Genomic DNA, 27,989 nt, shown 5'->3' on the forward strand with positions numbered 1-27,989 from the left:
AGGTCGCAGCTGCCACAGTGTTCCATGAAATTTGCTCATAAAATGTATCTCCGCAGTATCAGTTGGCTGTTTAGTAGTTTTCTTCAGTAGCCGTGCGCTGTCTGTTCCACTTTTTAATCAGTGAAAAGAAACAAGTAACATCCAATAACTCACAAAATCCATAAAACGGGTCATATTGTGATTTAGTTATTTATTTTTAATGATTCGTGGTAATGGAGCAAATTCATGCTTTCAGTGGAAGATAAAAAAATTAGTGTGTCATCCAGTTTTGGTCTGTGACCAATGCAAAAAAAATGCCACCTGAAATCATTACATTGTCCCAGATTACATTAAATCCCTTTGGAAATAAAAGATGTTTGATAGAATATGTATTAGTTTTAAAGCAATAGCAAAGAAATATTGCCTTGATGTGGTCCCGGGCTTACCCTAAAGCATGTTTTACTTTTAAGCCGCTTAACAGCAGAGGAAAAATATACGATTTGTGACAAATTGTTGGGCACGCAATCCTTTATATTGTATATTAATGTTACGTTAACTGATATTTACTTGGGAATTCCTATGAAATAGTTAAATAACCCCAAATGGTCAGATGCTTAAGAGTGTAAGCCATTATATACTTAACACATTTTTTCATGTTCTAACTGCATTTCTATTGTCAAATTGAGCAATCTTTGGTGTACAGCAGTGTTTGTACAAGTACAAGTCAACCTTTACAGTCCAGTTTTAGGTGCTGGAGTAATTGTTAGGCTGAGGGCTTATGTGACCACTGCAAATTTGCTTGGTGTATCCACAAATACATAATTTAGACATCTGTCTTAGGGGGTAAAACAACAGCGGTTTGTGACATTAGAGCTCTTGTTCCAGGACTGGTGCCACAAGAGATATTAACTACAAAAATCTTGTCTTCCCCTTCAAAGTAAACGCCCTGGAGTCTAACACACATTCCCAGCCTTCTCTTCTACGCCTTCCCGCAGTCCTAGAAGGAATCTTCCGGGGTCCTCCGCTGCACGGCTATCTTGATGTCATCCGCATCTTCAAAACGGATGCCCATCATCATAACTTGAGCTTAGGAAAGAGGAAAGGTTGGGTGAGGAGGGAGGTTGCTCCACATTGTTTTTCTTGGCCAGGAGCTGTTGGAGGCTTAGGGCATTGTGATCTGGCTTATTGCCATGGTGAAGTCACAAGTTGTCCTGCCACAACTCTCACCTCTTCTCACAGACTGAACGAACCAAGCAAGATCTTTTTGTAGATGTGCTGGTTGACCGTCTGGCCCGTATTGAAGGAGGTTTGGGATTTGAACATTGTTTTTTGTTTGTTTTTTTTGTCTATATGTGTCCTGCGACAGACTGGCGACCAGTTCAGCGTGTAGTCTGCCTTTTGCCCGAAGTCAGCTGGGATAGGCTCCAGCACCCCGCGACCCAAAACAGGATAAGCGGTGTTGACAATGGCTGGATGGATAATAGCAACCATAATATAGACCATGAAAGTGGATAGCTTGAGGTTGCACTGGCAATGACCACAAAGCTCTTATCCTTATTACAAACTAGCACATCACTGAGCTGTATACTACATTTACACATTTTGACTTTTTTGTCACATGACTGGCCATCTTTGTGAAAAGTAGCGGATATTTTAGGCACCGTTTGAAAACCATGTGGGGAGAAAAAGCTTTTCAAATTAGGCATGCGTGGACACATTAACCTAATGACAAGCTATTTAGCTGGAATGCTTGAGTGGAATAAACACGATTAGCAACACACTCTCTGGCATGAGATAATCCTAATCTATTAACAAAGGAGTTTGCTTTTCATACAGTAAGAAACTTCACGCATTGCCTCAGAGAGTCTTGCAAAAATACATACAGCGACAAGGATGCCATGTGCCATCCTGTATTAGACCATGGGTGGGAGGAAACAGACATCATATGCACCTTGTAATCCCGATGCAGCCAGCACGGAGCTGGCGTAACGGCTGCATCAGCCATCTTTTCACGCTGATGAAAGACTTGTCATGAGGACTTGACACATGCGCACACACGCGCACGTTTACGCAGACGCATGGCTGGGTGTTGGCATGAGACAGCAGTAGCCTAAGGCCTATCCACACACACAAAAAAAGACGACCGAGAGCAGTAAAAGAGGGATGAGTGGAAAGGTGAAGAGTGGAATCAAGAAAGGAGGCAAACAAGAAGAGGGCAAAACTCATCTTGCATGCTCCAAAGCAACAATCTCTTGTCACTGAACGTTTCTATATGGTCGACATGTCTCCATTCTATTATCTTCCCATTTACATATTTCCTTAGCATCCACCATGCTGCCTTGCCCTCCTTTCCACATCATGTGTTCTGTCTCTTGAGTGTCCTTTTCCTCCGCCATGCTGCCTTTCCAACACTATACGTTCTCTTGTTTCCCTCGCTATCTCCCTTGCCTGCTTCTCTACACCTGACCTATTTTCGCTGTCTCCTCGCCTTTTCAGTGCATTTCTGCTTTATTTAATAGCATCCAGTGGAGTGTGACAGGAGGAGGATGGCCTCAAAGGTTGAAGGTTACATTTGAATCTGCAACGCTACAGTGCACCTGAGCCCTTCTAGAACCTTCCTCGACTTCCAACAAATGCTTGGCTGCTCACGTCCGGGCATGATGACTTCACGTTTTGTATTCTTCACCCGTGCTGCTTTTCATTCTCTTCTTTTCCACTTGTGCTAGGTTGTGCTTTACCCGCTACGCCTACTATCTATACACAGGGTTATTCAAGTTTTTTCCCCCCCAGTTTTCTATCTATCTATCTATCTATCTATCTATCTATCTATCTATCTATCTATCTATCTATCTATCTATCTATCTATCTATCTATCTATCTATCTATCTATCTATCTATCTATCTCTCTCTCTCTCTCTCTCTCTCTTTCTCTATCTATCTATCTATCTATCTATCTATCTATCTATCTATCTATCTATCTATCTATCTCTCTCTCTCTCTCTCTCTCTCTCTCTCTCAAGCTGTCCGCATGTCCGCCCGCCCATCCGTCCATCTATCTATTTATCTACTGTATCTACAGAATATAGGATCTACAGTAGTTCCAAGGTTTCATCCCATATGTGCAGTGGTGCCTTGAGATGTGAGTGACTCGACTCACCCGTTTTTTGGAGATAAGAGCCATTGAATGGCCAAGTTTTTGCTTTGACTTGCGAGCTCAAACTTGAGAAACGAGCGCTAAATGGCGGCATGTGGCTCCAATCACTTGACAACAAGAGGCCCTCTTCCACCAACCAACCCAGGAACTTTGAGTCCCTGGTAGCAAAAGATTCCTGTGGCCCATGTGGTTTGCGTTTTCATCGCACTTATTAGTTCAGGGTATCTTCTCTGGCCCGGCCGAGGAAGACGCACACGCCCGGTTGGGTTCAGACCTCCGCTGCTTAGTGGGACCAAGTCAGGCAGCAGTAGCCCCCGGTGGCGACGGACCTCTCGGCACCAAGTCCGCAGCCGCGGCTTGGCGACGTAAACTCGGCGAGCGCCGAGTTTGTCTAGCCTGCTCCTTGCCCACCAAGTGCAGCTCAGTGAGAAACCGAAAAGATCGGTATTTGGAAGTTTTGCTTTTCAATGTATTTGAATCCTCTTATTTCTACCCTTGCGTAATTCCGCATAATCAATCAGCGTTTGTCAGCACAGCCCACCTCCTCAAAGAGTTCCCGGTTGCTCTCGGAAGAGACCCTACTCGCCAGGAGGAATGAAATAATCCAGGGGGTAGTTATTTTTCGGTGGGGACACTTGGGGAAGTCAAGCTACCAGGGTAGCTAGGGAAGTTCCCGCAAAGGTTCCTGCGGTGGCAAAGCCCCTAAGCAGCAATTCAACTGATATAATTAGTGAATAAAAAAGAGGCTTCAAGCTATACATTGCCACTACAAGATGGAGTGTACTTGAAAACAACTGCAACTATAAAACAAAGAGAATGACACGTTGTTTATTTGAAACAACCACAGCCTCCATCAAGTATATGATGTAAAACACCACAGGTAGCGAAACGGGCTAACAATTAACATCACCCAAAAATAAAATACAGTAATGCCAGAAGACGTGATACATTGATGTGGAGGAGTCACACCAAAGTAGATCGGCTCGCTTAACATTATGAAAGAATTGAATGTCGCGGGGTGCAAATGTTGTTACTTTGTGTTTGTACACAATGCCGTACTGTGGAGTGCAATTAAAGACATGAAAAACGAAAGTTTTTGGAACTGACGAGAAAGAGAGAGACAGACTCACAGGAGCATGAGAGAGCGGAGGGAGGGAGTTGAGTGAGAGAGAGAGAGAGAGAGAGAGAGAGAGAAAGAGAGAGAGAGAGAGAGAGAGATGATGCATTTAAAGCAGTGATTTCCAACCTTTATGGAGCCAAGGCACATATTTTACAATTGAAAATTCTCATGGCACACCAACAAACAAAAATGTCACAAAAAATGGATACATTTACTGTTTTAACTTCCTGCCATCTAATAGAAGACCGTTTATCATTTGTTCTGTCTGTCACTATGCCTCACTGGCATAAATCGATGAATAAAGATACATTATTTCTTGGAAATATATAATTTTTTGAGCAATTACGTAAAATTTGATACTTTCCCACGACACACCTGAAGAGCTATCACGGCACATTAATGTGCCCCGACACACTGGTTGAGAATCACTGATTTAAAGGCACAAGCAGGCAAATGAGCACGCTTCAGTGTGTGTGAGACTTTTGGCTTGATTCCATTTCATAAAACCAGCTAATATCTTGACATTGTCTTCTTTTATGTTTTATCAGATCAGATTGTTTTTTGTTTTTTTTTTCTTTCAGTGTGCAAAACATGCATGGTAGGCTAATTGCAGTAAAATCAAGCTTGAGTTTGAATGTTCTGTTCAGTTTCCATTGGGAAAAAAAAAAAAAAGAGCGAGGCGAGGATATTAACCCCCCAGACGGGGAAGGCAGCCAAATTTAGGTCAACACGGCCAACCATATCCAAATCCTTTCTACAACTGACCAGTTCAAAGCAGCTTTCCCCAATGACAGCCATCACAACTAGGTTATGGAGGCCAACAGGCCAGCTAGACACAAGACTTTGAATATGGATTATGCCTAACGGCTTTATTTTAATGAGCGATAAGCTTGTGTGTTTGTGTGTGTTTAGTGTTTGTTGTGTGCATAAAAGTAGTTTTAATTTTTTTCAGCACCATAATATAGAGGTATTTAAAACTGCATTAAAAGGGGTGATCTCCCGTACTGCTCCAACATTGTAAAAGCATCACACGAGGGAATGATTGACATGACTGACAAGAAGAATTCTGAGCTTAATCTTTTGACCATTTAAGCTTATCAGCACGGTCTGAGACGGCCGTGCTTGTTTTGGCGAAGTCGGAATTCATCACAGACCAAAAGCAACCACGTTATCTTGCTGCAGTGCGTGTCTGCTTCTATGCACGACGACATAGCACATTTCTGTGTGTGAATGTGTGCATTCCTTCTGAGATGAGTTTCTTTTGTGTTTCTCTCAGAGTCCCCCGTCACCTCATTAAAACTTGCTGCAGTGTCTTTTGGCTTCATCAGTCATCTGTCCCTTTCCCCGACTGCCTGTACACAACACTTGCCTTTCAAATTAAGAGCAATTTAACATTTTGGTATATTTATAATATAATTAACGCTGTCTGTGGCTCAGTATTTATTTACAACTAACCAGAGTCGCAGAGATACTGCACTACAGTAATACAGTATATGCTGTAAACTGCCTATTCTCTGTCAAGCATCCAGTAACTCGAAATCCAGAAGCTTAGTCTAGCTCGATAACTAATAACTAATCAAATTCAGTTATATCACAAATGCCACAATGATTTTCCTGTAAACAGACAGTTGCAGTTGTCCCAGTACTGAGATATAGTGTGATTTTATGTAATTAATTGACTCTATGCAACAATCAGAAACATGAACTAATTCCAGGAAATTGCATGGGAGGATGTAAAACGTGTGAATATATGATACTCATTATCCATCCATTTTCGAAAGGGTCTTATCCTCACTAGGGTTGCGGGCGTGGTGGGGGCTATCCCAGCTGACTCTGCGCGAGAGGCATGTTACACCCTGGACTGATCGCCAGCGAATCGCAGGGCACAAACTGTATAAACAAAACACAATTCACGCTCACACCGACGGGCAATTTTACAGTTTTCAAATGAGCCTACCATGCATGTTTTTGGAATGCGGGAGGAAACCGGAGTACCCGGCGAAAAGTCATGCAGGCACGCGGAAAACATGCAAACTTCACACAGGTGAGCCCGGATTTGAACTCAGAACTGTGAGGCTGATGTGCTAATCAGTCGAGCACTGTGCCGCCTCATGATACTCGTCGCAAACACAATGGCGAAAAGCAAACAATGGCAGATGGCCTGAATCTCCTATTCCTGGTCAGCTCCAGATGCTAATGAGCCTTTTAATACACCCATAAATCTAACAGTCCATTCATGTGAAAGCCATTTAAGGACACAACATCTGATGACAAACCATTAAGATTTGACTGGCTCTTATAATTATCTATTATTCAATTAAAAAAAAAATACAAACTTAAAATGATCATAAATGACTAACAGTTAATTGAAATCCCAGACTAAATAAATACGGTATCACCTTTCTTCTGACTTGTATTCATTTTCATCTCCTTTTGCTAAGAATACTAATGAGTATGCATTAATTTTAGACAATCTGGAATGCTATCGACGTATTTTATGAGAATCAAGACTAAACAAAAATCTAAATCAATAAAAAATTCATTTAATCAATCTTGATCTAAAGTAAAAATTTGTAAAAGTTTCTATGTTTAGACTTTCATTTTCGACTTCCGCAACGGTAGCGTTGCACCAATCCAACATAACCACAGTGATGTCTGACTCAAGTTCACCAATCAAACGACACAAGAAAGTCACATATCCAGGTATTGGGCTTCCCGGGCCAATCACAGTGACTCATATTGAAAAATAAAATCAGCCGCGCGACTTGGATTCACATTTCAGACCGCGAAAAACTGTTTTATCACACATTGCAGTGTTGTAACTGCCCCGAACTTGGATATTTCAGCCCACTTCAAACTTGAGAATACATCTTGCGGTAAGTTGCAGATATTTTGTTTGAACTGTGTAGTGTGTGTGTGTGTATGTGTGTGTAGTTAAGCAACAATAACAGAAACACCCATAATGACGATGGAAGAATACCTTATGTCTGATTTGAAGCCATTAAAGCTGTTGTGTATTCAATGCTCCCACCCACAAATAATTTAGCCCGACTCAACGTGCCAAGGAGTTGTGCACGGGTAAACGATAATATCATTTCATGGTTTCGTAGTTGAAAGTTTCTGGTTTAAGTGTTCTAAATTTGAACCTCGCAAAGACTAAAATAAACATCTAACGGTGGGATTCAATTAACTGCGTTCTTCAATCCTCTGTGATTCCTATCTGCTGTTTTAATTAGTTTTGCCAGGAAAATCACCCAAGTGCACGCACACACACACACACTCACACCACACAGATCCAACTATTGCTAAATCTAACCATGTCCAGAACAAAAATGTGGACAGAATGTCCCCTTATATCTAAACAGCTTCCAGAAAGCTGTGTTCAACATTTTTAAATAAAGTACGAGACAAACCGTAGCATGCTGGAGCTCTTATGGCGCCTAAAGTCTGGTGTGTTTAACTAGTGAGTCTGGTTTATTTAACTAGTGTACATACATAGTAGACCTCCCTGGCTCGAGTACTGTTGAGGAATGTTGTTATTCCCCCTGCCAGTTAATACTACGTGATTACCACTTTGCGTACAGTATGAGAGATGTACAGAAAAACTACTCAAAGTAAGCCACAAGGTCAGAAGTGCATCATTGTATCCTGACATGAGGTAACAACATGTAGGACAGCAGAGAACAACAGGGGACAGGTTTCTGCCTGGTATAAGACAAGTGGCAGTTACGGTACATCCTCACTGACTCATGCTCACACGTTGCTGCACTCATTTGGACTTAAGCCTTATTTGCATGTGTCATCATGTCATGATACAACACGGCAACTTTTCTGACTTTTATTGATTGTTTTTGCAATGTTATGTTACGGTACAAGGTGGTGGTTATCATTAATAACTGGAAGGAGGAACAATCACTTGGGCTTGACCGATATGGGTTTATTGAGGCTGATGCTGATTCTGATATTTGGCAGACTAAAATTCAGATAACCGATTAAATGGCGGATTAACTTAAAAAATATACAGAGTAACAAATAAAATAACTTTTTTTTTTTTTTTGGTCCCTTAACGCTTGCAATAACAAATATATGAATTACAGGCAGACCATTTGACTGTTTGAATCTTCTTTGTCCTTTAGTATTTGTTTAACAGAGAGTAACAAAAAGCATTACCTGATCTATTCATAGTTAGATTTAGGTCGTAAATGTATGCAGTGTACAAGCAACATAATGAGTGAAGTTACTATTTATGCATGGTGCCCTCTTGACATTAAATCACATTTCTTCTTCTCTATTATTTTCTTTGCCATGAAGTGATAACTTCAAATTAAAAACCAAAGATGCCTTTCTCAGATGTTAAAATACTGTTTGTAAACTGAGCAGAAGTCAAATTGAACCAGACTTTAGGTGTCAAGCATGCATAAGCCACGTACGAATATCCTTTTTTTTCAGCCATTCTCCCTGCAATTTACAGGGAGCAAAGCCCAAAGATATGGGACAACATCTAAAAGGGAGGACACAACACCAGCAGATTACCGAGGAATCCGGCTGGCCTGCGTTGCGGGCTGCTTCAACCCCGAGTGAGCGGCTGTGGACGGTCGCTACAGCGATGGGCAAGAAAAAAGGACGCGGGTCAATGCAAAACATTGACATCAGACTTACAAATAGATTTGAGCCACTTTTACAAGACCCTGGCCAAGCATGCTCATCCCCATCACCCCTGAAAGGTATGAAACTAAATCATACAAGAAAAAAATGGCACCCCAAACGTTAATAGTTGGTGATGGAGCTGTCAAGGATTTGAAGGTTTTTGCAGTGAGAAGAACACCAAAGTACTGTGTTTTACCTATGACATGGTGTCTGATATCTTTGATATATAAATCTTGGAGATCACTAATCAGCACCCAACTGTGAAATGTGTCATTATACACACAGGGGCCCTGGATGTTCTCAAGCAGCAATCAGAGATACTGAAGCGAGATTTCATTGATCTCCTAACAAAAGTGCAATGTTTGGATGCTGAGATTTCTATTAGTGGACCTCTCCCACTTGTATGATTTGGAGATGAACGTTTCTCTAGACTCACTCAATTAAATAAGGGGCTCAAAGAAATGTGTACTGCATTATCCGTGAGTTTCATTGACAATTTCTGCATTTTTTGGAGCGCAGACATCTTTACAAGGCAGACGGTTTCTGTCTAAATAGACGAGGGGTTAAGTTATTGGCTGCCAACATTTTTTACTGTATACGTCATTCAGCGGCCCAAAGAAAACACTGGCCTTGGTGACACGGCTGAAGGACAAAAAGATACAGTTATTCCCAAGCAATCGGACGAACAGGAGATAAGGCGACACGAGGCGCAGACGGACTCATCAGCATCATCAAAACAATCGGAGGAGCGAATGCTAAGATGCGAAGGGCCCCTCCTCCACCCATAAAGAACCTTATCTGCAAATCTGACTGATATCTGCGGGGTCTTTTCCAGAATAAGTCAGACCCCTATGGAGATCAGTGACTTTTGATCCTTGTAATTACAAGGGACAGAAAGTTGGTCAAAGAAATATGAGACAAAAAGAAGTACAACTACAAACTTAGTGAGGCTAAAATGTGAATCTATCAAACCATTGTCTCCAGTTATCGCTGCAAGACTAGCTCTTTTCAATATCAGGTCACTGGGTAATAAATCAATGCTGATTAATGATTTTTACAACCTATGATCTGGACGTTTTGTTACTAAATGAAAAGTGGTTAACAGAAAGTAGCTATAATACCATTTTAAATGAGGCAACACCAGGAAATTGTAATCATATAAACAAGTGTCGAATAGGTAAAAAAGCTATTGCTGTTATTTTTTAAGTCATTATTTCAGTGTAAAGAAATTATACTGGGTGATTTTAGCTCTTTTCAATATCTCTGTTTTATTTAAAGGTGACCCAAAGGTTATTTGTTTGTTTTCATAATTTATAGGCCTCCAAGATACAATAGAAAATTTATGGAGGATTTTTCAGAACTGCTGTCAGTTATTTGTACTGACTACAACTATTTTGTCATAACGGAAGACTTTAACATTCATGTTGACAATAACATGGAAAAAAAATCTCAAGAACTCTCTGCTATACTAGATACATTTGATCTCTCTCAACATATTAAGAGTCCAACCCACACTCAAGGTCACATCTTAGACCTGGTCATCTCTTAGGATGTTGAAATTCTATCAATTGGCATTAAGGATATGGCTATTTCTGACCATTTTTGTGTATTCTTTGAATTACAGATTCTTCCAAAATTTCAGACAACCTCTGTCTATTAAGACAAGGTACCTAAATGAGAGTACCGCCACTAAGTTTATGAAGACCATTGCTGTGCCACAAACTGTGAATGCTGAGACAGTTGATGAACTTTTGGATAATTTCACCTGTAAAAACTCAAATGTCATGAATGCTGTCGCTCCTATTAAAACTAAGACAATCTTGAGGCGACTTGGAATACCGTGGAGGACCACAATGATGGTAAAAACCTCTTAAATCAAAGTGTAGGAAAGCAGAACGTAAGTGGAGAAAAACTAAACTCCAAGTTGACTATGACCTCTACAGACAAAGTCTTTGTAATTGTAACCAAGAGTTAATCAGAGCTAGACAGAAACACTTTTCTGAAATCTTCAACAATACTCGCACCTGTTTGCTGTGGTTGATAAACTAACAACCACCCCCAAATGAGATAGCTCCAGAACTCCTAACAGCAGATAAATGCAATGAATTTGCTTGTTATTTTAGTGAAAAAATACAATCCATCAGGTTAAATATTAGCACAAATCAGCAAAATGATAAAATGATACTAAATCTGAAGCCAACCAGGCAAAATGTATTACCATGTCAGAATTTGATACAGTTGACCAAAAAACTGTAACGGTTCAGCAGCTGAAACCATCAACGAGCTGTCTTGACTTAATACCATCTGACGTTTTCAAAGATATTGCGAAGTCTGTGCGAGCTGATTTGCAGCAAATAATCAATTGCTCACTTCAGTCAGGCGAGTTTCCTAAAACTCTTAAAGTAGCTGCCATTAAGCCTCTGCTAAAAAATAGACGCTTCCATGTTCGCAAGCTCTCGACCCATCTCAAATCTCCCTTTCATAGCCAAGATTGTTGAGAAAGTTATTTGTAACCAATTCAGCAATTTCTTGAACTTAAATGGACTTTTTGACAAATTACAATCTGGGTTCCGAACTTGTCACAATACAGAATCTGCTCTTATCAAAGTGCTAAATGATATAAGGTTGAATACTGACTCGGGAAACGTGTCAATTCTGGTCTTGTTGGACCTCAGTGCGGCTTTTGATACGGTAGATCATAATATATTGCTGAACAGGTTGGAAACGTGGGTAGGACTAAATGGAACAGTCCTTAAATAGTTCAGGTCCTACCTGGAGGAAAGGAGTTATTTTGTAACCATTGGAAGTGTTCAATCTCATCGAATGGCAATGACCTATGGGATTCCTCAAGGCTCAGTTCTTGGACCCCTCCTGTTCAGCCTGTATATGCTTCCCTTGAGTCAAACTCTTCAGAACTTCAATTTTGGCTATCATAGTTATGCAGATGAGACACAGTTATATCTAGGAGTGTCTCCAGATGACTACACTTCAATTGAGGTGTTGTGTCACAGTCTAAAACAGATAAATAACTGGATGAGCCAAAATTGTCTTCAATTAAACCACAATAAAACTGAGATAATTGTTTTTGGCAATAAAGAGAAGAGGATTGCTGTTAGTAAATAGCTGGAGTCACTCTCTTTAAAAACCAAAGACCAAGTCCGAAACCTTGGTGTTCTGATAGATTCCGACCTATAAATCACTAAACCGTTTAGGTCCTGAATACATGAATGAAATGCTAATAAAATATAAACCCAGTGGGGCTCTGAGATCGACAGACTCAGGTCAAATAGTGGAGCATAGAGTCCAAAGCAAACATGGTGAAGCAGCATTTAGCTATTATGCTGCACACAAATGGAATAAGTTGCCAACAGAAGTGACGTCAGCCCCAGGTGTGCATGTTTTTTAAGTCCAGGTTAAAAACTCTTCTTTTTCCCATGCTTTCCACAGCATTTCCACTTTTAAATGATGTTTCTTGCACTGTACGTTGTTTTAATTGTATTTTTTTTCTCTTTGTTTTAAATGTTTATAAGCTGGGGTCTTTTTTCTTTGTTTTTAAATACTTTTAAATACACAAATATTTTTCTGTAAGCAACTCAAATATTTGTTTGCTTCTACTACATGGAACTAAAGCAGAAATAAATCCTTAAGTTAATTTCCGCTTCAGCTCTTCCTCCATATTTCCCTTAATCTTTCTCTCTGTCCTTGTCACATGCACACACACACATGCACACACACATACAGTACATACCCACACTGATACACACATACACACACACACGGCGTCTCCACTGCAGGGTTAAGATTCATTACTGAATCCAGAACTTTGCCTATTTAGTGATATTATACGTTTGGTCATTCTTTCTTCCACTTTCCAATCATCATCCCTATTCTGGTATAGATATAGATGTCACAAGGGTTTTTTTTGGAGGCAAGGAAGGCAATGCAAAACGTGGAGGACCCAAATGCAGGGAAGCAAGGCAGGGGTGCAGTAATATTAAAAAATGTTTGTACAGAGAAAAGAGATAGCAAGGGTGAGGGACTTTTAATACTTGGGGTCAACAGTCCAGAGCAATGGTGAGTGTGGTAAGGAAGTAAAGAAACGAGTGGAGGAAGGTGTCAGGTGTGTTGTGTCACAGAAGAGTTTCTGCTAGAACGAACGGCAAAGTTTATAAGACAGTGGTGCGGCCAGCCATGATGTATGGATTAGAGACAGTGGCACAGAAGAGACATCAGGAAGCAGAGCTGGAGGTGGCGGAAATGAAGATGTTGAGGTTCGCTCTAGGAGTGACCAGGTTGGATAGGATTATAAATGAGCTCATCAGAGGAACAGCCAAGGTTAGATGTTTTGAAGGGAAAGTGAGAGAGAGCAGACTTTGATGGTTTGCCCACGTCAAGAGGAGAGGTAGTGAGCATATTGGTAGAAGGATGATGAGGATGGAGCTGCCAAGCGAGAGAGCTCGAGGAAGACCAAAGAGAAGGTTGATGGATGTCGTGAGGGAAGACATGAGGGCAATTGGTGTTCGAGAGGAGTCTGCAGGAGATAGGTTTACGTGGAAAAGGATGACATGCTGTGGCGACCCCTAACGGGACAAACAGAAAGGACAAGAAAAAGTCTATCGACCCACATTTGGGTTAGGAGACTGAAAAATTTCATTGATTGAAAATTCTCAGGGCACACCACAAAACAAAAATGTCTCCAAAAAACTATGAATACTGAAATAACAATGATCTCGTGTCAATTTACTCACAAATTGGCTTATTCAGTATGAAATCTGGGCTTGCTTAATTGAATGCAAAACTGATATACTCACAGGAAGGAAGGAAGGAAGGAATCAAGTGGATGCAATGGTTTATTGTACCTTCTGCCATCCAGTGGCAGAGCATGTAATGGTTCTGCCTGTCACTATATATCACTAACATAGATATATGAGAAAAATATATCAACCCTAGTGAGGAGAAGCGGCTCAGAAAATGGATGGATGGATGGATAAAGAATTTGTTTCTGACAAATTAAGTGAAATTTGAACATTTTCCACAGCACCCCTAATGATCTCTAATGGCACCCTGGTTGGGCATCACTAGTAAACTCCTTGTGATTAGCTTTGGATGCTGCGTTGCAACGGCAGACCCCTGGTGGCAAGGGACGGGAAAAACATAAGGGAAACTTCGGGAGAGTATTCCTCCAGCTCTGAAAGTAGGAGCAAAAGACCTTTGCCCTGCATAACCACCCGAAAGGCCAATGCTGCCCTCATATGCTGCAAGTGAATGCACTCAACAGAGAAAGACAGAGAGAGAAAGAAAGAGAAAGAGAAAGAGAAAGAGAAAGAGAGAGCGAGAGAGAGAGAGAGAGAGAGAGAGAGAGAGAAAGAGAAGGAGGTTCCGTACAGTGCAACCCCAGACTCATGAGTCACTTTCACAGATACACTTCTCCTGGCTCAAACACTATGAAGCCAGCCAATTTCGAGGAAAAGTGCGCACTTCTAGGTTTCCCATTTAAATTATGCCACTCAAGTGAACTGGGAAACTCTGAGCTTGAGACATTACATTTTCATGAAGTGTAATAGTACTCACTGGAATAACACCGCTACAAAAAAAATAAAAAATAAAAATAGCTGACTTGATTTGAGTGCCATTTGAAAGATTATTCCCAATAAAATGAAAACTATATACACTGGAAGCATTTTTTTACCCATTGTTGATTAGTTTTATTTTACATCAAGAAGTTGGAAAAGGAGGAAAACGTAAATAAAATAAAATACATAAAATAAAAACTACAAAAGCTCCACCCTATTCAGCAGAAACTTCCAAATGGACAGCAGCAGGAAAAAAGTACTGTCATCTTCACTACAAAGTAGCTCTTGTTTAATGTTACATGTGAGCCTCCAAAGAGGCTTAAAATACGATCAACATTATGAATTATGTATACATATTTGCCTTAAATCCACTAGGTGGGCTATGTTGACAAGCATCTTCGCCACACGGTATAATTACTGAGGTTACAGCAGCGGTCACACCCACTGCGCTGCAACAAATTAAAAACTCATATTAACATCCCAACCACACGGGTGACAAAGCTGTTTGTGCTCCTCGGGATTTAGCAACAAAAGCGACACATAGAGACAAAAAGTTGTGTTGGTCAAGATATCCCGAGAAACTCAGAATGTGATCGGCACGGCAGTTCTTGCGTCTCTCTCTCAGCAACCTCTGTAAGACCCGGCCGGCTTCAGTTGTGACTCGTGAACATGCGTGCGGCGAGCTCAGCTACCGAACCTATCCTTCTGCGTCCCCTGACGTCCAGCCAGGCTCCTGCCGGCCGGTGAGACTTTTCTGCATTCCACCGCGGTGGACAGTCACTGACACCAGCACCCGTGCTTACTACTAACCCACCTTACTGTTATTGTCACCTGATTAGTGTAAAGTGTCTTGAGACGTGCTATTATTAATTATTATTAAACAAAAAGCTTTAATAATCACATTAAAGACACATAGGGGATGATATATATGTGTACATATGTACATTTACTATTAATTCACATTTATTTTTTCTTGACGGACTACACATTAGCCATTAGCTTGGAGAAACGGATGCTAGTGACAGCTATCCCCGTGACGACGAACGGTTAAAATCACTCATGAGTACGTTCACTGCATAATATGTCGTTACTTGCACGAACGAATCACTCATCGTACGAGTTGGCAGTGGAGTTCCGCATGAGTCACGCATGGCAGGACAGTGTACTGCATACGTACTTGTACGTCTCTCCTTGGCGGATCGCAAACAAAGAATAATTTAATTGCAAATCAGTATTACAGTGATAATACTAAACAATATCAATTGTAGTAGACAGAGACCTTGTGTGTGCTTGTTTTCACGTGCTTGACTGACTCAACATTAGGCGTTAGCTTGAAGAAATAGCGGCCAGTGAAAGCTATCCCCGCGAGGACGTCAGGACGAATGGTTAAAATCACTCACGAGTGCGTTTTCTGCGGAGTATGCCGTTCTATGCGTGAACAAATCACTCATCGTACTAGTTCGAAGTGAGCTTCCACGTGAATCACTGCATACATAATAGTACATCGCTCAGTAGCGGATCGCGAAGAAGTTCAACGAACAAATCACTTGTGGCTAACGGGTCGCGAACGAAGAAGTTCAACGATCAAATCACTCGTGACTAACGGATCGCGAACGAAGAAGTTCAACGAACGAATCACTCGTCACTAACAGTACATTCAGTTCCATCCACCGTGCCGGCTTGTCCCATCGTTCACATTACTTATTACAATGTATATTTATTGACCACGGGTTAGATAACGTGACAGACCCTGAACCAATGAAATGAAGCGTATTTAGTCACCTATCCATCATTTATACAGCATATCCTGTGCAGGGTCACACAAAGCTAGAACCTATTTCAGTTGACATTGGCCAGGAGGCGAGGTGTATCCATGCCAGGGCTGATGTCGCAACAACAATATTCAGCAGGGCCGTCTTCTGTGGATCAATATTAAATATCATTAAAAAAAAAAAAAAAAAAAGTAATCCGATTTTTGGTTTTGGATCAACATGTCATAGTTTCTTTCTTGGCCGTTACCATAGCCCTCTGGAAATGTAGAAGTAATATATACATTTTTTTGTTTTTTTTTGTTTTGGTTTTTGGGGTGGGGCGTTGTTACTGATATGCTGTATGCTGGTAAAATACAAATAAATAAATAAACACGTTCTTAAAGGGCGGCACGGTGGGCGACTGGTTAGAGTGTCAGCCTCACAGTTCTGAGGACCCGGGTTCAATCCCCGGCCCCGCCTGTGTGGAGTTTGCATGTTCTCCCCGTGCCTGCGTGGGTTTTCTCCGGGTACTCCGGTTTCCTCCCACATCCCAAAACCCTGCATGAATTGGAGACTCTAAATTGCCCGTAGGCATGACTCTGAGTGCGAATGGTTGTTTGTTCCTATGTGGCTGGCAACCAGTTCAGGGTGTACCCCGCCTCCTACCCGATGACATCTGGGATAGGCTCCAGCACGCCCGCGACCCTAGTGAGGAGAAGCGGCTCAGAAAATGGATGGATGGACGTTCTTAAAGGATATGGCAGCAGACTGGAAACTTTATTGCTGTCCGGCAGCAGTTCTAACCACAGCACGGTCATATAAACTTTAAGTCTGTTAAAATTCCAGTCACGCAATCATACAATACACAATGAACTCACGCTGAAAAAATGTGTATTACTATTTTTTTGCAAGTATACGGCATTTACAATAGTTATGATAAAGCCTTATTAAGTAATTTAATGTTGACTGCAAGTATGTGATGGAGAGAATGAGATGAGATCATTGGGAATGATTTATATCTTTTGTTTGGCACCATGAGTTTGCATCAACTAAACAGACTACTGATGCACAAACGGCAATATAGCCACTATTCTAATTGGTCGCCACAATTATCATAGCGCAATAAAACACCTGAAGCACTAAAACCGAAACAAATGTTTCAGTGATCCAAAATGCAGCATGTGAATGAGTCATACGTATATGGCCTTGTAGAAGTTTTAACAAAGACAACATTTCAAATGACAATTTAATTAGGAATGTACATAACAGACATAATGGCTGAAGTCGATGGACCGTCCCTTGTCTTTTCTGCTCAGATACTCTCTCTGATACTTCATCCAACAATGTGTACCACAGGGCCCAGCGCTTACACCTCATTATCCCCTTTCACACTGCCTTTCCAGAAAATTGCCGCATCCGAGACGTAACAGTAGAGTTGGCATTTATATGCCGATATGACTTTCAGACAGAATCCACCAAAGCGGGACATACCCATGTATGTGTGCACAATCATACAGCTAATGTGGCTTCTCACAAACAGACAGATGTGTGCTAATGTTAGCACTAGCTCCTGGTACGGTGCTGGTCTCGACTTTCTAATATTCCCTTACGCACAGGTGGCATTCTCCCACTCTTATACCTCTGATACAACCTTGGAGTCAGAAGGCAGTAAATTCGGCCCCTCGACTGTGATCTCGGGAAAAGCTCGGCCTGATGGGCAGTGTGAAACGGGGCTATTGACACGTCAATGGAAGCCTATAGTAATTCTCTCACTTCTACTCTCATCTACTTTGCAGGAATTCCATACTGATGACTCCACATTATCACATGTGAGCAGGGGACCGTAATACATTAGCAGTCAGCTAATGTATTCTGGATTTAGAGAGGATGAAAATTCGGCCAGACAGATGGAATGTCACCTCTTAGCCGACTAATAAGTGTAAGGCATTGCTGCTCATGTCTCCAAAGAGGAATCTATCCCACCATCAGCTCTATTTGGGGGACTGTATCTGGATCATCATGTAGACAACAAGTTGATGTGGGATAAACGCATTTAATTACAAATCTTGATTCCGATGCTAATCCCAAAAGGGCCAGACGAAGGTACAGAGGTTTTGCAAATCCCAGGTATTAGACTTTAAGAAGTCTGTCTGACTTAATAGATGTCCACTTTCCTTAGCTGTCTTAATTCGATATAGGAATTCGCAAATCCACAAGGGAAAGTGCTGAAATAAACTGCTCAAAAAAGGGTCTGTATTTTTGATCTCCCCGTCTATCACAATTATTAGGAGCCAATACAACCCAGCCATTCATTCATTGAATAGATTGAATCTTCCTAGCTTTTTGTTGAAGCAAGTCATGAGACAACAAAAGTCCTCGGTAACATTATTTAGCTGACTCTTTTTAAAAAAAACAAAGACTGTTCATTTCTGATAAAACTGCCACTATGACAATTCAGAAGAATCTATGGGTGTTAAAGTTGCCCTAGCAATATAAAAAGAAACAAAGTGACCATGCCCTGTTTTTTTTCCCTGGGAAGTTTTGTCCAAAGGCTCCAGCCTTATTAAACATTATGTTTTAGTGACAGTTACAGTTGCTGTGTAATTCTGCCTGCCACGGGTGTGATGCATGGCCCAAGTAGGTGGCAGTGGCCACTTTGCCACTGGACTCATTGGGGCAGGCCCAGTTTATGTTCCAGCTCATAATTCATGCTTAACATCAACATGGGTCTGCCCCAATGACCTGACTGGCACGTAGCCACAGTAAATATTATTATGCTGGACTTAATTTCATCCACACGTTTCATGGTATGCAGTGAGAAGTGGACAAAAGAGGGAAGAAAATAAAATCAAAGATCAAGAATTCCAGCTTCGTCATAAGTATTCAGTTCAAAACCTTGCCATTCTTATTCTCTGCAAGTGAGCATCCCCATGACTACCTGCGAGCACCGTTGCTAGCCATAGCAGTGCCATGCATAAAACATCGGGCCAACTTTGAAGGGCTTTTCTCCGAAGTAATGACATCATGGAAGAAGTTGCTTGGGGAAGGCAACGTCAAACACAGCCAAATTGCCTTTGCGTTCGCTTCAGACCATGGCAAAAGTCCAAGTTTAGCACGAGAACAGCAGCATCAACCAGCTGAGATGACTGGCACAGACTTGAACGCGGCACAAGTTAAGACAAATGATCTGACTATAAGGTAGTGCTAAAAGTGGTGGTGGTTATGCCTCTGGGCAACAAAGAAGAATGAGGAATATAATAATAATAATCATAAATTCAGCAGTTTATTCACTAATGTTCTTTGAAACAAAGCCAAACCTAAGTTACTGTTTAAGGTTTAATATACAACCTCATGGTTAAGAGACTCAAAAAGCTTTATTTAGGCTGCATTCACTGTAGAAATGGCAGATGCCACTTTTGTTACATACAGTATATACATTTTTAAAATTGGCTGCAATTGCTCTTAAGCGAATGAAAAAATGATGCCATGAGGCGATGTGAAGTGTTTGTGATGTGGCTACTCTCTGTTTCTCTGTCTCTCTTGCTATAAATAGTGAAAAGTGGTGCTGTCTCGAATATTTCATGTGTCAGTGACTGTTGAAGAGCGTTTACCGCATCAACTTTCCTCACTGTGCTTTCTGTCGTCTGATCTTCTCGCCGTTTGATGTTGCAACCTATAAAGCCATACCTAAAGGCTATGTTTTAAGTGGAAAGGCTCAAAAAGATAGTATCAAGTGTAAGATCACCTTAGGCAATCTCCATACGATAAAAAGAAAATCTTATTGACAGTTTTTTAAAAACAATTTTATGCTCAAAATTGCGTATAGACTTGTCCCAATTGGTGGCACTGCACATGCTACAGAGAATCGTTTCTTCTGTTACAATGGGAATGTACCAAACCGAGATCAGAAGATTTGCGTTGTGCTTCGGGGAGGGGTTGAGAAGATGGTGGGTGACTTTTCATGAATTGTGTTTTGTATTTTCTTTTTTTTTTTTTTTTTTTTTTTACTGCACTTATCTTGTGAGTCAACAACAAAGGGGATACAGTGTTCCAAAGCTATGTCGCAGTTCGCCTATTGGAGATTCAGTGCGTTGCAGATTTTTTTTTTTTCAAATTTATACTGCGCATAGTTTGCCATATCACAGGATTTTTCAAACCAAATTTTTATTGTAAAATAAATGCTTACTAGCCTAAAATATTTTTTTAAAAAAATGAAAGAAAAAATAATTAAAACACATTAAAAGGACTGAAATGTTCATAGTGCACAGTACTACCATACATTGCTGTGTGTTTAAGAGTTTTAAAGGTGTAGAAAGCGATTATTAGAGTATGATAGCGGTTAATAGGAGTGTGAAGAAGATTAATAAGAGTCTGAGGAGATTGTGTTCGCTACTTTGTAAATTTCACCTATTGCAGGTGGTCCGTAACCTAACCCCCGATAAATGACGGAATACTGTATACCAAAATTGAAATTGAGTCAACCTTGCTCTGAAGGTCTATCTGGCTGATCTATGTTTGTGGGTTACCAACTTTTGCCTTTAGCCATCTGCCAAATCACGCTACATGATGAAACCTGTAGCCACACACGCTAGCTATGAGCAAATATTCACACACAAACGTAAAAGTAAAACAATGTGTTGATGATGTACCTGAAGTCATCCATATATTCATTTTATATACCATTCAGGGCAATTGGAAATGTAGTTAGTTGTTCACTTAGCTGGAATGGAATCACAGGGAAACCAAAATCATTTGTCAGGAATTTCTTGGATAAATATTAATTCCAGAGTGGAGATTTGCTTTCAAAACATATTTAAAGAAGTACCGGTATATTCAATTGTAATCTCATATATATATATATATTTTTTTTTTTTTACATTTTTAATAAGGAAAAATAGCAGTACATTGTAAAATATAGTCATAAAAACATAATAGAAGAGAATGTAAAGACATGAACAGGTTTTATGAAGTGTAATCAAGCCAAAAGTCTCACACAGATGTAAATGCACACACTGCAGTACATTTGCATGCTGCGCCTTGAAATGCGTTGTCGCTCTCCCCCCACACTACCCCGCCCGCCATCCTCTGGTATCATTGCAGCAGGCTGTCTGTTTCTCTCCTTACAGCAGTTACATTCTACAAATTTGTTTTACGTCTTAATGAGAAAACTTGGAGTCAACGTTACAATCTCGTGTACAAGCACATAGTCACAACATTTGCACCCCCACATAACCTGCAGTTCTTCTTTAATAATTACCTCGTAGGACCCACCGTTGTAAAATCACAACATCAGGTTTAGGTCCTAAAAATAAAATAAAAAAACAGCATTATTTTCTTTTTTCTTTTTCTTTTTTCCCCCCAAAAAACACATTTACATGGTCAATGGGTCCTGTTGTATAACCCTGTAATGCTATTGCGTAGTAAATGTATTTTCCTTCAGGCCACACACTCACACAACCTGCGACTCACACGACGTTATTTCAGACTCATCTCTTTGTTTTAGTGGACTGGATTTCTCAAGATTCAAGTAAGTAAAATGCTTCACGTTTTTTTAACGATGATTTGTAGTTATTAAATGTAATTGTGAGCATGTTATATTTGAGCCGATATCCTGTTGTGTAATCCTCCACATTCCGTTAGCGTGAATGGTCTTCTGCAGAATACTTTTCGTCACTGTATCGTAATTTCTCCAGCGTAATGTAGCTCTTGTCCACATCTTAAAATTGTATTTAACACCTTTGGCATGTGTTATTATTTGTCGTTTGCGTTATGTTGCTTGTTAGCCCATGTGCCTGTGGTGTTTTCCATTGTACAGTATGCTTGATGGAGGCTCGCTGGTTGTTTCAGTTACGGAATGTGTTATTCTCTTTGTTTTATGTTTAGTTTGACAGTAAACTCCAACCGGTAGTGGCAATCAACAGATTGAAGCCGTTTTTTTGGAAGAATACCTACTAATTATAGCAGCCAAACTGCAGCTTCTTGTGGAGTTGAGCAACTTGTTGCCACGCAGCACTCATATATTTGCTTTGATCAACCAGCTTTTTGTTATGAGAAAAATAGTCACTCCATAATTCAAATTTAAAAAGTCAGTAACACATGTTTTTTTAATAGAAAGTTGAACTATTAAGGACAAGGCAGAGTAAAGGGGGGGACGAATGGGTTTCTTCTTATCTTTCAATAACCTCGAAGTGTGAGGACATAGGCTAAAATGAGTAAGGGCTGGCTATTGTTTTATTTTTATTTTACTGCAGCAGTTGCAAAGAAACACGAGAACATGGAGCCGGGATGCAGTTGAGCAGAGTCTCTTCAACTCTCAGGCAGACACCATGCTTAGTCATGAGCCAGGTGCAGCTCAATCTGATAAATCCTTATTAGGCAAAGTTAAAAGGTCTAAGAAAAAAAAAATCGATTTCCCTTGAGCTACGTTCAGAAGCTAAGAGTCTGACATTTCTTTCAAAAGCTTGAAAATCATGTGTTGCTGATTTGCGCCAGTTACAACTGTTGTTTTCAAAATGAATTGGAAAAAAAAACCTGAAGCTTAATATTCTTAACATGAATCATAAGACAACCATTCATTTTATTGTCAACTCCGAGGTTGGTTGACGACACAGAAGACAAAGACGTTCTTTATCCAATGCTTGTATTGATATTTTAATACTATGTACAGACCCGAATTCCAATGGAGTAGGGATGTTGTTTAAAACGTAAATAAAAACAGAATACAATTATTTGTAAATCCTTTTCAACCTATAGTCAATTGAATACACTGCAAACACAAGATATGTAATGTTCAAACTGATACACTTTATTGTTCGTTTGCTTGTTTGTTGTTTTAATTTGGCAAATATTCACTCATTTTGAATTTGACGCACGCAACGCTTTCCCAAAAAGCTGGGAAAGGGCTACGTATATATATATATATATATATATATGTATAAAGATAAATAAATAAGTAAAGTAATTATTTCCTATTCTAGCGTGACATACAACTTCAGTTGCTCAACAGTCCATTGTCATTTTTTGCCCTTCATCATGCCCCACACATTTTCAATGGGAGACAGGTCTGGACTGCTGGCAGGCCAGTCTAGTACTCGCATCGCACTCTTTTACTACGAAACCACACTCTTGTAGCACGTGGAGAATGTGGCTTGGCATTATCTTGCTGAAATAAACAGGGATATCCCTGAAAGCTATGTAGCTTGGATAGTAGCATATGTTGCTGCGAAAATCTCTATGTACCTTTCAGCTAATGGTGACTTCAGATGTGCAAGTTACCCATGTCACGGGCACTAACACACCCCCATACCATCACAGAGGCTGGCTTTTGAACGTTTGAATGCTAACAATCCTTTTCCTCTTTGGCCGAGATGACAGGACCACCATGATTTCCCAAAACAATTTGAAATGTGGACTCGTCAGACTACAGCACACGTTTCCACTTTGCGTCAAACCATCTCAGATGGGCTCGGGCCCAGAGAAGCATTTCTAAGTACTGTTGATACATTCCACTTTGCATGGTAGAGTTTTAACTTACATATTTTTAGATGTAGCGACAAACTTTGTTAAGTGACAACGGTTTTCTGAAATGTTCTTGAGCCCACGTGGCAATACCCTTTACACAATGATGCCTGTTTTTAATGCAGTGCCATCTGAGGGAGATCGAAGGTCACGGGCAATCACTGTTGGTTTTGGGAGTTACTGCTTATGTTATTACTGCTTATTTCTCCATATTCTCTGAATCTTTGCATGATATTATGGAGCCAAGATGATGAAATCCCTTAATGCCTTGCAGTTGTAACGTTCTTCATATGCTCACAAATGTTCACAGTGATGAACCTCGCCCCATCCTTGCTTGTAAACAACTGAGCCTTTAGGGCAGCTGCGGCTCAGTTGGTAGAGCGGGTTGTCCAGTGACCGAAGGGTTCAAATCCCGGCTACGATTGTCCGCATGTCCAAGTGTCCTTGGGCAAGACTGAACCCTAATTTGCTCCCGGTGGGCCTGGCGGCGCCTTGCATGACAGCAGTTGCCCATTGGTGATTGAATGAGTGGGTGAATGTGAGGCTTTGTAAAGCACTTTGGGCACTGTGATGCGCTATATACAGTAAGTGCAGCCCATTTACCGTCCATTTACCATTTCGGGGACACTCCTTTTATACCCAATCATGACAATCACCTGTTTCCAATTCACCATTTCACCTGTGGAATGTTCCATACAGGCATTCCTCAACCTCATTTGAAAGAATACTTGCAGAAACACACAAAAAAATACAATAACGTTCATCAGTTTGAACATTAATTCTCTCGTCTTTGTAGTGTCTAAGTATAAAGTATATAGTATGAAGCATAGTTTGGAAAAGGATTTGCGAATCATTGTATTGTGGGAAATCACTGTAAGAGGTTGTGCTGGTAAAATGTGTGTCATTTTTTTTACATTTTGAAATATAGTCACGTCTCTGATCATTTGGGGGAAAAAAATTCAGGAAACATTTTTTTGCATAATTCTAAAGGAACTGCTCGCATCATGTAGAACATTGCAATCAATTACAATTTAGAAGACTGGATACATCCCTCTTTCTGTGTCATTTCCAACTAAAAACGATCAGATTGAAAATGAATTCCCCTTGAATACAAATTTAACCAGAGTACGAATAATTTTGGGCTTCATTAGAATGACTTCTTTATCTCCGGGCCATGTCCCTGCTTGGTAAACTTTTACCGGTGTCAATCTCAGACCGTATTTACCACAGTGCCTGAAAGGTTAACTACACTTACACAACAAAATAATACCTTACCATTCATGTATTAATGCCCCTCTTTTCCAAGTATTGATAAAATGTGAAACTGGATTATTTTATTGATATCAGCAATTGTATTACAAACATTGCAAATGCTAAGTGACAAATGCACACAGCAAAGAGCGATATCTTGCACGGCTGAATGGGACACCAAAAATGCTGAGCAAACCTTTAAAACAATGAGCAGATTAGTGGCTGTCAGGCAGCTGGTTCATTGGTAGTAGAGTGAATGAAGAAGCTTAAAACCCAGACAATGCAGTGCTACACTGGCCAAAAGCCACTTCCTCCACTGCACATACTCAACTGTACACACATGCACACGCTTGCAAAGGGGTAGAAAAGAATGAGGGCTTGGGGCAAACAAATGTGCTTTCAAAGTTGGAAAATGCTTACGCTCAGAAAGGGAAGGGAAGAAGCAGTTGTTGCAGTTGTTGCATCTCCAGCGGTCATTTCTTTCGTTTAAGGATTGAGGACCCAAGTTGTCTGAAACCCGTACTTGCCATTGGCCCAGCAGTGTATGGGGCGATGTGAATGATGGCATCATTACAACGAGTCTTGGCTGCCACCTCAAAATGAGCTAAATTTAGCAAGACGAGGGTGTGTAAAATGTTCACGAACTCCTGACCCTTGAGGTATTTTGATTCAAGCATGTCACGGACATGCACAATCGTTCTTCTTGAAGGATAACTAACATCGCAAAATAAATACAAAACCTAAATAAATTCTCATCTCGGAGGAACAGCCACAGGTTTAGATGTTGTTTTCTCTCACTAGGAATGTGGACAAGAGCATTTTAAATGATGTAAGGCCAACAAAGTAGGCTGTTAGACTTCAGCTAATCCTCCAACGCCCACCCAGTCAAAACGACACTTGCACACATTTTCAAAAAGACAAGGGCACGCACTCACTCCATGTACATTTCTAAGTGCTGAACTGAAAGCCAAGATATGGCTGACATAACTAAATGCCCCAAAGATAGTTTAAGCACTTTTTTTTTTCTTTTTACAATCAACAAAAGACTTGTTGACTGTGAGCACTTGTTTTGTGTTTTGGACCAAAGAAGATTTTCATAACTTTAAAAGGTCACTCCAAAACAGCCCCTATTTGACACAGGCAGTCAGTGTTCCGTATGATCCTCAAGTACAGCCTACTTTGTCATCCCATTAGAGGGTGTCCTCAGATTTAAAGCAGAATGTCGTTCCTACTGTGGCAACGTGACCCGAATTTGTACGTAAACTGGATCGTGCTGTCGTCTATCGCTAACCTATGCCAACGCAGAATTAAAGTCACTGTAAGTATTTGTATGAAAAAGACTTCCTGGCCAACAATCAAATGGGAAAAAAAACGATGGCAGTAACTAGTCTGAGCGTGTCTTCTTGTGCCATGTGACGACGTATTTTTACACCGCTGCGCAAACTAGCTCATAACCTCAAAATGTCGTATGTCAGTACCATCATAAAGCGAGGGCCGCTTCCACTAGACATGCACTCAATAACAGCTATTGCTTCACTAGGATTAGAAAGCGGAATCTTCTTATTACTACGGTCTTGTCAAATTACAACCACAAATCATAAATCAATGCGGGTATAATGTGGTTGCTCTACACCCACCTATCCGCCCGCTCTTTCTCTATACACTGCATGGCCCCTCAGATCTCCTCAGTATATAAGAACAACATTGTCGTGACAGCAGTGTCTTGCTCATAACAAGTCCTTAACAAGGGTCGGCCTTGTTCGAGCCCAAACTGCCGCACCGCACCTGGCTGACATCACAACTCCCAGTTGCCATATCAACCACAACTTGGCAACGGCAACTTGGCAACTCCACAGGGGATTGATTGGTTGAGCAATTTAGTGAGAGGGGAGGGGGGGTAACGGGAGCAAAGAGATGTCTTATTTGTAAACCCAGGTCGCTTCTATTTCCTCGAGTCCTCGTCCGTGTCCCAGAAGTTGATGTCAGGAGGAAGCCCAGTCGCACTCGGCTCTAACTGACATCATACTGTACATGATTCATAGAAGTAACAGTGCCGTATGCATGGGAATGCGTGTTTTCACATACATCTCAAAAGACTTACTGTATGTTGCAGCATTAGTAATAGGAAAGCCGCAAAGAGAATTCATCTGTGACACACGTCATATTGGATTGGCGTCTCGGAGGAAAGAGCGTCTCATTACTCCAAACATTTCTCCCTGCTTTGCTCTCTCCTTCTGTGATTTCCCTGACTCCTCGACAGAATCCCTGGTGGGAGGAGCTAACACATAAACCGAGGAGGGAGCATTGAAGACTGAGAAGCTTGCAAATAATGAGTTGAGATTCACCCAGGGTCTTTGCCCCTCACCAGAAGGATGAGTCACCGAAACAATGACGTTAGCCTTGGCCTCTGCTTGGCTCGGCAAAGGGATGAAAGACGGCGCAACAGCTTCATCATTTGTTGCTATAATCACAATGCATTCTGTCCTCAAAGCTGTATCGTTTGTTCCATGTATTTTTAGGAAATAAGTAATACAGTCATTCACTTGGGCTGCGGATACACAATGACCCAAACAAACATAAGTACAAAGCAATTTTAAAAGCAAAGGACAATTTTCTTGCTGTGAAGTGAACGCTCGATCGCAAGTGGAAAAATGACGTGCAATCGCATCAGCTCTTTATAGATCCCATTCGCTTCTGTCCCCTTAAAGGGATGAGGCGAGGACAGAAAACCACTCAGGGCTCAAACAAGGAGGCAAAGTGCAGCTGTTATTTTCCGTCATCCATTAGTGAACCCGCCTGGCACATGAGTGGTGAGTGGATGGAGAGGAAATGATCTCTCACCTGCATACAATTGCATGTGTTACTATATACACTCAATAAATATGGACCCTAAGTTCCAAATTTTTAAGGTGCACGGATTTAGCTTTTAACTTTTTGTACATTTTTAAGAGATACCATATCATAATGAAAGCACGCAGCTAATCTCACTTTACCTT

At 40.8% G+C, this 27,989-nt stretch overlaps 1 protein-coding gene across 8 annotated transcripts in view; it reads right to left on the reverse strand.

Moving 5' to 3' along the window:
- ctnnd2b (catenin (cadherin-associated protein), delta 2b) overlaps positions 1 to 27,989 on the reverse strand; it is a 122,097-nt gene that overhangs the window by 83,107 nt on the left and 11,001 nt on the right. The window contains exon 1 of one of the 8 annotated variants that reach the window (XM_061796612.1): positions 1,931 to 1,981. The exons of the other annotated variants lie outside the window; for them this stretch is intronic. The gene's annotated coding sequence lies outside the window, so the exon portion shown is untranslated. Of the gene's footprint in view, positions 1 to 1,930; positions 1,982 to 27,989 lie in introns of those variants that run through there. 8 annotated transcript variants of the gene reach the window in all.

Source organism: Phyllopteryx taeniolatus, chromosome 14 (genome assembly GCF_024500385.1).
Source record: "Phyllopteryx taeniolatus isolate TA_2022b chromosome 14, UOR_Ptae_1.2, whole genome shotgun sequence".
NCBI lineage: Eukaryota > Metazoa > Chordata > Actinopteri > Syngnathiformes > Syngnathidae > Phyllopteryx > Phyllopteryx taeniolatus.